The sequence below is a fragment of the Strix aluco genome, chromosome 3, assembly GCF_031877795.1.
Source record: "Strix aluco isolate bStrAlu1 chromosome 3, bStrAlu1.hap1, whole genome shotgun sequence".
Lineage (NCBI taxonomy): Eukaryota > Metazoa > Chordata > Aves > Strigiformes > Strigidae > Strix > Strix aluco.
Window position 1 is genome coordinate 80592727 of NC_133933.1, and position 14070 is coordinate 80606796.

The following is a 14070-nucleotide window of genomic DNA, read 5'->3' on the forward strand; positions in this document are numbered from 1 at the left end:
TAAAACCATGTTGACATTGATAGTAACCTGTCACCTCTTAAATTAAAAAAAAAAAAAAAAGACTAACCAAGTTTCCTGTGACTTGCTCCTCTCATGCACATATCCAAATGTGGAGCTAAGGAATAATTCATTTCCCAAAAACACAGTGAGAAAACAGGATAGCCTGTGTAGCCAGAATAGCTACACATACTAAATATAAGTGCTGAGCATTCATGGAGCAGGTTTCAGGTTTACACCACGTACCACAGCTTAGGATGTTCAGGGCCAGACATCCCCACCGTGAAACACGGTCGCTTCCTTCAGCTGGGTGCGGGACCAGCTCCCGGCAGTTACCTGACCCAGACCCACCTCCTGCCAGCCAGAACCATCCCTCCTGCAAGAGGTGATCTGTGCCAGGGGCGGATTTGTCAGCCCCTGCACGGACCATGGCACCTATCTGATGTGGAGGCTTGCTACTGTGGATGCTGGCAAACTCCTGAGTGAGTCAGTCCCTGAGAGGGTCTGGAAGTGGTGGGGTTGGCGCAGAGGTCCCCTCTTGGGTTGCAGCTGCGGTGGTGAATGCAACGCGCCATTGTGAGGCGGCTCCAACTGCAAGGCCCAGGTGTGGAGCTGGGAAGGGAGATCATCCAAGCCCCAGGAGCAACGGGCCCACCTTATGCAAGCTGTCAGCACACGCTGCAGGCAGTGGGTGTCGTGGGAAGGTGCCAGAAGCACCTGGGGCAAGCTGGGAGAGGGGAGCACGGCTGCTGCTCTGCTCTATCTGGGACAGAGAGGCTCTGGCGGTGGGGTCTGCTTTCTCAGATGCTTTACAAACACTGTGGTGCTTCAGAAAAACTCTAGACCCCCCAGAGCCCGACTGGAATTCCCACCCTTGCAAATTAGAGCACAAGCTGCTGAAAGCATGAAAAAGACTGGAGCCAGAAGCAAGGTGCCAGCCAGTGCAGCGATGGGCATGTTGCACGCCGCCTCTCCTCCCCACGCACACCGCTCCCAAGGGCCTCCGGTTGGGAGAGGCAGAGGTAGAAGGTGCCACGTGAGGACCAGCTCACTCCTGACTGTGAAAAGGTGACGCACGGAGTTGTCACAGCTCTGTGATTGCGTGCCTCCATGGAGTGGGCCTGCGGTAACCGTCTTCCAATGTGTTTTAGGCCCTGACGTTTCTCGAAGGGTCTGACGAGTCCCCCACGTGGGTAAGGGTAGGACTTCTGGAAGTTTTTTGAAGGGTATCCTCCTGCATCTCTGCGGTCCCCCAGTTCCAGACCTCATTTTGCTGTGTTTAAGGTCTGTCCCACAGGAGGGTCACATAGTAACTGGCAGTTCACTGGATTTGGATGGATTTGGGGGAGGTCTGATCCCCTCTGATCTTTTCTTCCGCACTCTGTTCTCACCTGCTAGGCCTGCTGTAAGCTTTGGCTAAAATGCCCCTCTTCATACCGTGGCTCAGCTTTGCCCAGTCCTACACAAACCCTCTCTTCTCCAGATGCCTGGCAGCCTTCACCTGAGGATAACATTTTATGGCTAATGGTAGACGCATTCAAAAAAAAAAAAAAAAGAGTATATTCAGAGAGCCCTTGGGTGGTTTGTTTCACTTTGCTTTTACTGACAGGGAGGATATTCTGCTGCCAGTGCTGCCTGGGTCCTGGCTGTCCTGGGGAGCTCTCTGACAACTCTGGTGTTTGTCCATCAAGACATCCAAAGTTACAGCACATATTTCAGAGCACAGCCTGAAGAAAGAGGGCAAGAGCTAGACCTTTCTGAGAAAGCCCTTGAAAACAAACACTTTTGCTTCCCTTTGAGGGTGCTGGCAGGGAATGAGCATGGGGTTATTGAGGGAGAATGTGAACAAACCTTGTCAGAGCCCATTAGGAGGGACTGACGTCCTGGGAGGGGGAGAGATGTGGGGGAGGCTGCCACGCCTTAGGGGGTGCTCTTTTGTATTTCGTTTATGATCTGTTGATTTGCATCTGGCTGGGGTTTGAGCCCACATGATTCACGTTCACATGGGCAGGTGGGAGCGGCTCCATTATTTTCTTTTGAATCACCCCACATTTCTCTTGTCACCAGAACATGCTTTAACAGCCACGTGTGCGTGTACATGTGTGTATATGTGTGTGTGCACAAGACCCAAGTCTGGGGGGAACAGGCTAGGCTGACTTTGTCTCAGCTTGGTGGACTTGGCAGTTTACAGTTGGACTCAATGATCTTAAAGGTATTTTCCAACTTAAATAATTCTATGATTCTGTGATAGAACCATGAGCAAGTGCCATTCTGCAAGTTTCTCCCAGCTTCTGTTTTTCACATGAGGTTCTCCAGCGAGGGTTCAGGAGCCCCTTTTTGCCTCCACAGGGCTCTTGGAACACCAGCGTGCTTATTCTCCTTGCTGTGTAGCGGGGCAGCGTGAGCCCACAGCAGTTACTCTGTTGGGCCTCAGTGGTGGTGGGGTCATCATAGACCTGTGGTTCCCACACACTGTCCAGAGACACATAGACTAAAATTTTCTTGCCTGTTGTATTATGAAGTGTAAAGAGATGTCAGTTCTGACTTGTTTAATATAAAGAGTCTAACTAAATCTAGCTACATGTGAGCAGGGCTGTGACAGGCAGCAGCATCTTGGGAGAAGGATTTGGAGTCGCAAGATGGGATTATCATCTCATGCCACTGTGTGGATTATCATCTCATGCTGATGTGTTTAGGGGAGCATAACTCCAAGGCAGCAACCTCAGCTGGGAGCACACCCAGGCCAAGAGAGATGTTCGTGGTATGTCTCACAGCAGCAATATAACAGCGTTCACCAGAAGCCACTCGGTGAAGCTGCTCATCACAAAGTGCAATCCTGTCCCTCAGGAAGGTTGTTAAAATCTCCAGAAGCAACCTGAGCCTGGGCACAAAGGGCCTGAAATTTCTCTGAACCACTGCTATCCTGAAGGCGTAGGACCACCCTGTGGAGACAAGGTGTAGGGCTGCCCAGGGCTGGGCTGCAGCAAGTTCAGGCATCAGGACAGTAGAGCTGTCACTGTCCCAAACCCCAGCTCTGCTCAGAGGAGGAGTGCCCAGCAGGCACTGCTTCAGGGGCCAATGATTGTCCTGGCTTGGAGGAGCTGGTGCAGCCCCCAGGTGAACATGTGTAGAAGATGAGGGCTATGGGGTAGCAAAAATGCTGCACAGGCAGAGCTGGCCCCTCGAGGGCTGTGCTGTAGCTCCCGTCATGCTGGGAGAGGAGAGCAGCTCTGCAGCTGCACTGGGAGCACCCCAGCCTGTGAGTTGTGTGTGTTAGGAGAGGGCCGAGGCGGTCAGGCTGGTGGATGCTGTGGTTAGCAATGCCCTCGCACTCCAGCCGGCCCTTGGCAGTGCCAATGGGAGGGTGATAACCCCCTGGTCGCACTGGTTAACCAAAGCCTGGGAGAGATGTTTAACTTCTCTGAGGTGCTACATGTGCATCTGCATGGGGAGAGCCAAGGTGAGAAACACCTCAGACTGTGAGCACCCAGGCCCTGCGCATCCCAGGTGCCAGAGCATGAATAACTACGGGCTAATTATGATGCCCTTTGGCAGCTGGTGAGAGTATACACAAGCTGGAGGAGGGGGAAGAGCCCTGAAGCCCTGCTGCCCAGCCCAGCAACCCAAAGAGCTGGGGCTGCGTGGCTGAGCTGAAATGGCCACAGAGCCAGCGCCATCCCACTGGTACTGGCCGTAATACCGGTCCCAGTGAGCCTGGGAGTGCCCAGAAAGCACCAGGGTTTGCAGCCCTGCCAATGGAGGAGTTGCTCTTGAGGAAGCTGGTACTGTTTATCAGTTAGGGATTTTGTTTTGTGGGTTTTCCCCTCTTAATAGACAGCTACATACAAATGTTGAAATTCACATTTCTCAACAGGATTTTGGCGAAATGCTGCCTGTCACATAAACCACAAACAATGTGAACTCAGGTCTGAGCCAATTCCTTTCCTAGAGCCTTTTGGAGCAGCCTTGTCACTGGTTTCACTGGGAGGCTTCAGAGCAAAGCTGTTGCAGTCTGACTTTGCTTTTGCAAACAGCTTCTTGAGGCTTGAAAATGAAATGTCTGTCCTTAGCCGTTGCTGTTTTCTGCTTGGCAAGTCTCTCTGCCAGCAGCCTCCATGGTGTTATGACAGGATTTATAAATGTGGTTTTTGTTTGTCTGTGTCCTGGGCAATGCCTAGCCAGGGTGAGTAGATACAGGGGCCGTGAATCTGAAGTGTGTGGTCCAGTATCTCTTTGCTCCTTGGTGTTGACACAGTGTCTTTGATAATGGGCCTCTTATTCCTCAAATACAAAACAATAATTTAATATGAAAGGCTGATCTGAACAGATAACCCTGCATGGGGTCAGAGGTCTGCTCTTTCTTTCTTCTAAATTTTAATGTAGTACTTTTTTTTCCCCCAGTACTTAAAGGGGTCTACAGGAAAGATGGGGATGGACTCATTATCAGGGAGTGTAGTGACAGGACGAGGGGTAGTGGTTTTAAACTGAAGGAGGATAGATTTAAATTAGATATAAGGAAGAAAGTCTTTACTGTGAGGGTGGTGAGGCACTGGAACAGGTTGCCCAGAGTGGCTGCCCCCTCCCTGGAAGTGTTCAAGGCCAGGTTGGATGGGGCTTTGAGCAACCTGGTCTAGTGGAAGGTGTCCCTGCCCATGGCAGGGGGGTTGGAACTAGAAGATCTTTAAGGTCCTTTCCAACCCAAACCATTCTGTGAGTCCATGAAGTGTTTCTCTGGGCTAAATGGCCATCAGGTAGCTGAGTTCAGTTGTCTTCTCCACACAGCTGGTTTTGGAACCAAACACCTCCATGCAAGCTTAGCTGAACACTGGCTCTTCTTTGTCCACCTCCTTACAGTGCTGCAAACTCCCACAGTTAGTGTTACTGCACCCACATGTCCGTCTCGGTGGTTTGGCTCTGTGCTGTGCCTGGTGCAGGCACAGCTGTGGGGATCACCGGGGAAGGGCAGGAGAGCTGGGAGGAGACCTTTCTGCTGTTTGGATGGGACCGAGGAGCTCAGTAGCCAAGTGTGGCTGGCCAGGACCTCTGTGGCTGGCAAGAACCTCTGCCAGAGGTTGCCTGCCATCTGCTGGCAAATCCCACGGGATGGATGGAGCCCAAGAGGGAGCTGAAAAGGGAAAGCTGTTGTGATCTGGTGGTATCACTCTGGCCAGAGACAATTTTATGTTTAAGTGGTAGGACCAGGGGCCAAGGGCCCATCAGGGTGGTGCTTCCAGCTGGCGAGGCTACAGGCTGCATTACCATCCGACCTGTTTCCATAAGCCCATTGCTCTGGCCAGGCTGCAGAAGGATGTGACCCTGGCAAAGCAGAGTCCCGAAATGCCTGATCTGCCATTGCCTGGCATCCACGTACATCCCAATGCCAACATCTCACCTCTGTGTCCAACATTTGCTCCCCTCCAACAGGGCCTGCTGTGACCACCACCCCAGGGTCAGACTGTTCTCTGAAGTTTCATAGCTCTGAGCTGTGCTGGATTCAGAGCTGTGGCACTTCCTTGCCAAAGCAGGTGTCATCAAGTGCCTTTCCTCTGGGGCTGGAGGAGGAGATGAGGATGATCCCACAGTGGAGCGTTGGCTGTGGGACCAACAGGGCCAGGCCACAAAGGGAAGCAGCCCCTGGGATGAGCCACTCACCTGCCCAATACTGGGACCAATGCCAGAGCTGAGACTGATCTCCCACAGGCTGAGAAGGAGCTGCCGAGCCTCCCAGCTGGGGCAGGTGGAGCAGCGAGGTCTGTCTGGGCGAGGGGGAAGCAGGCAACTGGGCACTTTGGCAAAGCGATGGGACAGGCATCAGTGAGTTCAGACCGGCCATCTGGGAGTTTTGTGCCTCCGGGCAGCAGTGCCTGAATCTATTTACATCCCAGAGTGCTCTTGTGGTCTGGGGCCCAGGCAAAGAGGATCTGTATGTGCTCCTGCTGCAGGAAGAACAACGCTGTGATTTATAGCAAGCATTTCCCTCTCCCATATCTCTGCCATGGAGATAAGCAGTGTTTCGCCTGAGCTTTGTTGCTTGCACAGGGAACCTGTTTTCCAGATTACTGGGCACGTATTTTGGCTTCTTTGTGTCAGAGTTGTCAGATAACGCTGGAGACTAAGTTAATGTGCAGAACAAAGGCACTCCAGGAGCCCAGCCTGCCGGGTCAAGCACCATTAGCACCATCAGCAGGCACAGCAGATTTGCCCACATGCCACAGGGCTGGTGTAGCTGAGCTGGGATGCTCCATGCTCCCGACCAGCGGCTGGGACTCCCCCCTCAGCAGTTACACTCACCTCCTCTGCTGCAGAGGCTCATCAGAGAATCCCGCCAGCAGCGAGGACACTGGGAGGCCCCAGGCAGCACAGGGAGGGCTTCAGCAGGAGTGCAAGAACCAGCCCCCACCCTAGAAAGCACTGCTGGTTGTGCTGTTGGTTCAGTCTTGCCTCTCTCTGCTCAGGATTTCTTCCCCCTCTGTGAAAAGCTGGGCTGGAATTAACTGCTTAGCACTGCCCACCATGGCCATGGTTCTGATTTTTGTTTCTCTGTTCCTTTCCTTTTTTTCCCACTAGGACTGGATTAGGCTGAGTTCTGTGGCTGGGCAGTCTGGAGTAGTGCCAGACCCTCGCTGTGAGCAGCAGCAGTTGTGCGAGACAGAGATTTCGATGAGTTTTTCTGGAAGTTTTGTGGCATTCCAGTGCATCTGACCATGCAAAACCAGGCAGTGTGTCTGCTCTGGCCCTTCTGTACATTTTGAACCATCTCTGAATAAAAGCTATGTGTGGGCAGCTGAGAAATGAAGCCAGGAGTAGTTCTGGTACTGGTACACAGGCATCCTTGGGCTGCTGTGAGCCCTGAGAGTTACAAAAGCCAGTACCTGCGATGTTTTTTGCTATATCTTAACTTTGATTTTTTTATCCACAAATTGTCCCAGTCTCTTTGACTCTCTTGTTTTGTTCAGATGTGCTAGCTATGCCTCTTTTGTAATAAACTTTTAAACACTTGCAAACACGATTGCATCCCTAACTTGGGGAGGGGATTATTGCTGTTCATGTAGAGTTCCCATCTGGCAGCAGCAAAACCCACTGCAATCACTTCATAACAGCACCTGGAGGCAGACACATGGCCTTAATGTAAGGCAGGTATTTGTAAGTGGGAGGGGTACTGCAACTGCAGAAAGAAGGAAAACCCTGTTTAATGAGATGGTGTGTACTATGTATGTGTGTGATATTTGCTGTAAAAACTGTCCATCTTTCTCTCCAAGCTACTTTCTGGTTGTGTTTCTGTATCCCTCATGACTCGGAGCTGTTGAAATAGTTCTAAACATTAGGGGTATTGCACGACTTGAGATAATGCTGCCAGTCTTGCTCAATGGCAGAGGGATAATAATGGCAGGCTCTTACAAAAAATACCTGTGGGGGGAGATCCTGGTTTCATTTGCTTGTTTGTTTTAAGCTGAACTGCCGAATTTGCATTTGTTGGTGCCAAATTATTTTGCTTCCTCTGCCATATATGATGATGCTGATTTAGTTACCTTAAAATGCAGCCTGAAACAGTTCCCATGCTTCATCAGCTGCTGGAAATCACACAGCTGAGGAGAAGAGAATTCAGACATTTTCAGGAGATACCTCGGCAGTGAAAAGGGAAGGTGATGCTCAGGGGTTTGGCACCTCACATACAGCTCTCTAAGGAAACTCGGGGAGTGGGGAAAGGAGTAAGAGCACTTCTTTGCTTTGCTTGCAGAGCTGCAACCTTTTACTCTGCTTTCCCTGAGCCACCTCTCCCCCTACCTATCTATCATTAGCATTAAAAAACATACCCTGTTAATTGCTGCTATTAAAAATAGAGGGTTTTCTGTCCCGTGCCAACGGAGAGGGTGTCTGTGCCTGGGAGCACAGCCCTTGAGCCCTTTGGCAGCAGTGTGAGGGCTCCCATCGACTCCGGCGGGTGCTGGCTCCTGGCCCAGGCCAGCCGTTGCTGCCAAGAGCTGCGCTGCCGCCCGCTCTCCAAGTGAGAACCCGATACCAGGGCAAAACCCAGGACAGCTGCAGCAGTCACACACCAGCGCACCATTTGGAGACTTACACAACCATTTGGAGACTTACACAGGGGCACAAAAATGAGCTGCACCTTAATATAACTTATTACAGCCAGCTAAGCCACACTTTGCAAAAGCAAATTACGTCCTCCACCATATATCCTAAAGCTGTTGCTGCATTGAGGCGTTCTGAAGGCACAATAAGATCTTAAAAATGCATCAGACAAAATGAAATGGTTTTCTTACAGTCTCACAGTAATCCCGATTAGGGCTATAATGCACGAATGTATGAGATACATGGTTTCTTAAACAGGGGCTGTTTATGCAAGCATTTCCTTGCCGTGCCTTCTGGGAGTACAGCCTCGACAGGAAAACGACATTTGCAAACAAATGAGCAGAGAGACACCAGCAAGTTCTCATCTCAGAGGGAAATTAGCATTTTAATATTCTGTGCAGGGCTTTGCTAGATGGCCAGGGCTCGTAGGTGCTGTGTAATAATGACACCAATAATTAATAATAAATCTGGTGCTGAAATGCCACAGAGTCAGGGCTGTCTGCATCCCTGGCATGCAGCAGAGGTTCAGGGCAGGAGCTGCTCTCATGACAGATACTTCCCTGAGAGTATTTTACAAATGGGGATAGGAGACTCAGGGCTAAAATTAAGGGATAAGATGGGGGCTGTTAAGAGAGCTGAGTGGCATGAAAGTAATGAAAAAAATTTGGTGCTGAGAGAAGGGAGGACGAAGGTATTACAGGCCTGATCCTGCTCCTGATGTGCTCAAACCGAGCATCCTTTGGCAGTGCTGGCCCAGGCTTTCCACTGCATGCAAAGAGCTGGTCCCCTCCGGGCAGAGACCAAGGGCACATGGGGCTTGTGGGATGGAGAGCGGGATGAACAAGGATGGAGGCAGGGGGCAGTGGGGTCCCTGCGGCTCTCAGGTGGTGACTGACTCCGTGGGACAGGAGGAAGGCAGAGGGGATGGAGCTTCACCCAGGGACAGCTCTGAGGTTTTGCCCAGCAGAAGGGTGGGCTGAGCCCCTGCTGATGGCAGGCTGGGGGCAGCATGAAGGGAAGGCAGGAGCTGCCGGCTGGCAGGAGGAACCCCCTGTGCCTGCAGGGAAGCGAATGCTGCTGCTGGTCTGGGTCCGAGTGCCTGCTCTGGGGACTCATGTTTCTCTTCCACCGTCTTACACAGAGTTGGGAGGAGATGCTGCGCAGTTCCCAGCTGGCCCGGCTCTGCCATCCATCATGGCATTGCAGATACATCTTGTAAAGGATGGGTGCAGAAATCATCAAAACCATGTGGAGCAGTTTGCATGGGGAACACCTCCCACATGCAGCTTCTCCTGTGCCTGGTTCAAGACGACAAAGGTTTGAAGCCTCCCTGGCACAGGCTGTTGAACCTCCACCTGCCCCAGTCTGGTCCCAGCACTGTGGGATCCAGGATAACTGGGAGGGTTTTTCCCGCCAGATGGCTTGAGGGGTTTTATTCCCCAGCAAGCTGCTTACAGGGATGCACCGAGTGAAAGTTTTTCACAGGCAAGGCACATCTTGTAACATTATGGTATGTCGCATAGCCACGGTGAGGCGTTTCTGGAGGCATCTGATGCTGTGGCAATTAATTAACAGTGGGCACAGCAGGTGCCTCTTTAGCCCGAAGCTGCAATTTCACCACAGGCATTTCCCCATAACCTGCTTCTGATGTGATTTTTCTGTCAAATGTATCTGTTGCTCTCACTCTTTTTTTTTTTTTTTTAAATTTTAATGACGGCTTTTACTGTTCTCACCAGAGCCATTTGCCAGCTGCCGCAGTCAGCTATTCCCCACACATGCAGGAGAGGCTCAAAGCAGGGCTTCATTTCACAGCAGGTGAGAAACACACAGGCTGGGGCTGCTGACTGGCACCGCTCCCTCACCAAGGTGCTCTTGGAGCCCTGACTGCTCATTTCTCTCCGTCCTAGGCCTGGTCAGGATAATCTCAGCCTTACCACTTCGGGTGGGAGTTTCTGATGACTGATTGAACTTCATTGTTTTATCTCCTATTTCTGTATGTGTATTTTGGAGGTCTTTCTCTGAGGTCTGCCTGGGTGGCTTTTGCCTCTTTTATGGGATTCTAAAATTATCATCTGATGCTTATTCTCTTCATTGGGTGAAATGTTTACAGCCTCTTGTTAAATCCAAACAGTTCCTCTCTAATTTGGGTTTCTGTCTTTGTCAAAACCTAAGGAGAGAGAGATATTTTGAGTTCAAATTAGTTGTCTGGAAATTGTACTTTGAGGGAAAAAACCATACTGCAAACTGCTGCTAACTGTGAAGTAGGTAAGGCTGAAACCCCACCGATAGCTACATCCTCGAGCTGGAGAAGATTAACCAAGGCCACTTTCCTCTCAGGCACCCATTTTGCCAGGCTATGTGTACTGTTTATGCAAGAGGGAGAACTGAGTTTAGATTCCTGTTTTCATAATTATGTTACAGACTTGTATTGGTAGTATCTTAATACCCCGTGCAAACTACTGAATTGAGCCCAGCCCCTTGTGTTTTGAGTCGCACCTTGCCCTCAGTACCACGAGGTGTCCACAGGTTTGGCATCTGCTGTTGCCCTTTGTAGGCCATGAGCTGGAAAAATCCCAGGCTGTGAAATGCCTGTACAGGCTGGTGGCACTGAAGCCACAACCTGGAGCACCTGTGGAGGTGGATCCAGGCAAAACAAGGGTGAGTTGGTGAGGCTGTAAAGTAATTTCTCCAGGCAGTGGAGATGGGAACATCTAAGAAATGCACCTGCCAAAAATGACTCTCAGCTGAATGGGTAAGAGTGTGTGTTAGCAATGGTTTTAGGACAGACAAAATGATCATACATGTAACCCACAGAACTTCTGGGAGAGGAAGATCAGGCCTGTAATTGGAGCAATAACAGAGGAAAGATCTGCTGTGGTCCATGTTTTTTCAGTCCCTCCTAGCATGCCTGCAAGGCAGCTGGCTATGTGGCCTAGCGTTAGGCAGGGCTTTCTTATCCTGCCACCCTTTGCCTGAGCTTAGGACCACATCATTTGTGACCACACCAGTCTTGCCCCAAAGTAAATGATATATCAGTGAATTAGGAATGACAAAAATGTTGCCATTGCAATTTCAGACAGGATTTAGCCAGATCTACTCTACTTTTTCTTATGATCAGGTTAGTTCTTGCACAAGCACAGCTCTGAAGGCAATTTGTAAGAGCTGAAAGTGTGAGAGTACATTTTACACAGAGGACTCTGTAGATTAACGATTTACACTGCTGTGCAGATCAGCAATTTACACTGGTTTTCACTTGCTGCAGGAAAAGAAGTCTGTAAAAAAAGGGAGTTTTTCAAGAGAATTTGATCACCAAACACACCTCCAGGATTTTGGTTCGTTGGAGATGGCGAGGATGTTATTTGCATCGTCGGCAATAAATAAATTTTCTTCATCTCTCTGGTGTCCAAACTGTGCAGCTTCCGTGAAGATCTGTGCCTTCAGGCCTCCTCTCATGCACTCATTCAAACACACACAAAGGATCACACCAGGAAGCAAGTGTTGTAGTCGAAGTTGCAGTTTTTGCAGCTCTGAAAATCCAGCCAGGATCCCTGAGTGAGGCTGGGGATATTAGCTAGACCTCCAAAATCAGTGTCTGCACAAGTAGGAGGTTGTTTGGAGCCTGAATTTGGGATTTATATATATTTTTTATTTTTCAATCTCTTCTCAATCAGGCTGTCATGCTGCCTCCCTGGTTCTCCGGTGTACACATGCAATTTGGATAGAGATAAAGTATCACCATCTACTGGTGGCTGAAAGGATAACGACAGAAAATTTTAGAAGGTAATGAAATAAAATTGGCTGTGCTTTTGCCAGGTACCTGTGTGACATGCTGCAGAGAGCCCTGCTCCAAGGGAGGGGAAGGTGGCTCACAGCGCCACTTTGCACCACCTCACCCTGCAGCTCCCCTCTCCCAAAGCCTCCTTGGCTGCCGAAGCCTGGTGGGGTATTTGTGTCTCACCCTCACCAGGGTTGTACCTGCCCTTTGGTCCTGTGCGCAGAAAAGGGTGACACTGCTGTCACTGTTTGCTCAGGGTCTGCATGATATATTGGTTGATGCTCTGACAGGCTGGAGAACTTGTGGGTTGGTTGCCTGGAATGGTAAGCAAAGGCTGTGCCCGTGAACCATGCTGCCCCAGGAAGCAGCCAGTCATTCCCCACAGGAACTGGCCTGAGGTCTCTTTGCCACGAAGGGCTCTGACCAGCTGGGCAGCTTCCAGGCTGTCACAGCCAGGTGTCAAGTGCGGAAAAGATCCTGTTTCTGCTATGCCCTTTGCAGCAAAATGAGCAGTGAACCCAGAGCAGGGGTGTGTAAAGAAAAGAAGATGCGATTTGCTGCTGTGATTCACACGTGTTTATGGGTTGTTGAGATCAGACAGGGACGTGACAAGCTGAGGTGACCTGGAGGACAGGGAGCAGGTGGGGTCATCTCCTGGTGACAGGGAGGGCCCTCCACAGCCCATGACTTTTCTGCTGTCCTTGCCTAAAGAGTGGGGGAAAGCACAGCCATGGCTTGGCTTGCACTCCACAGAAATGCCCCAGCGGAGGTGTGGGGTCCCACAGCTCATGCACAGCCCTCAACAGGTGAAGGCATGGGTGAGCATGGCTGGAGACAGTGATGGAGGGAACAGTGCTGGGCATGGGGTCTCTTTGCTCAAAGGTCCCCATAGCTATCAAGTCCCATCCGGTGAAAGCAGTGAGAAGCAATGGTGTATAGGCAGTGGTGCTGAGGTGGACCTGTGGCGTGGGCACACTTTTGTTGAGCTGAGAGAGTGGAGCATGTGGAGCTGACCACCAGCAGTGGGCAATGGACCACCCACACCCCACCCCCCTGGGATAACTTCCCCAGGGGGCTGCAGACAAGTCCTAGCTCATCTTTGGCCAGTGCTCATCAGCATCTGCAGGGTCTGGAGGAGATGAAGCAGAGGAGCAAGGGACGTGATGGGAGGAAACAGAGTGAAGGGGCATCAGAAAGCAGCTGGGAAACTGACTGAGAGGAGAACAGCCAAGAACTTCATGGCAGTGGTGGGGGATCTCCTTCAGTAACAGCAGCTCTTGCCCTGTTTACACAAGGTACTTGTGTGACTTGGCCTTGTATTAAAGCCTTGCCTTTGGTTTACATGCAGAGTGTGTCAAGGTGGCAGCCACCCTCGAGATTACAGTACAATATAGGCACACAGCTTTATTCCCTACATGGTCATTTCCCCTGCTTGCTGGATGGGTTTTGAAGCCTGGGCTGAGGTTCATGTTGCTGCAGCTGCCAGCATCCAGATTTTAGTGTGGACGCAGTCTCTGCCAAGACAGCAGGATAGAAGCAGTCTGTGCATACATTTGTGTCAGTTGTCAGTAAAGGGGCACAGGAGATGTGTCCCTTCTTCCCAAGCTACTGGGACCTGTTGTGTTGAATACTCTTAAGTGGAATTCCTATGAACACCAGCACCCAGCAGATGGGTCATGTGGACTTCTAGGATAAACACCACCAGGCTCTACTAAATCTTGACTTTGCTTCTGATTGTCAGTTAAAAGGCAATCACAGGGAAGAGGGATTAAGAGTCACCCCATCTTTAGGTGTTTTATGCTTTTTCTTCCTGAGGACATTATGACTTCTCTTTAAGAACCATCTTAAAAGGCCATCGGATAGCAAAGAGAAACTCCTCTGGGTTTCAAGAAAATACTGTTCAGGGTGAGCACTGCTGTTTCCCTCTCTTCTGTCTACTGTTCTGGGCATTTGCAATGCATCACAGGAATCACAGCGTGTGTCCCTGCCCAACCAATGTCTGTTGCTTACACCAGGTCACAAGTGCCCAGCAACTGGTGGAGCAACTGCTGAGTTAGGAGGAAGTAAGTTGTGCTGGGGGCCTCCTCTGACACCATCACAGGGCATTTTAATGTTTTGATTTTCTTCCGCTTAGCCACAAAACTCCAATGTATCTGATTTTCTGTGAAAGGGACTGCAACCTTGGCTCTGGGGAAAGCAGCAAGTCTCAG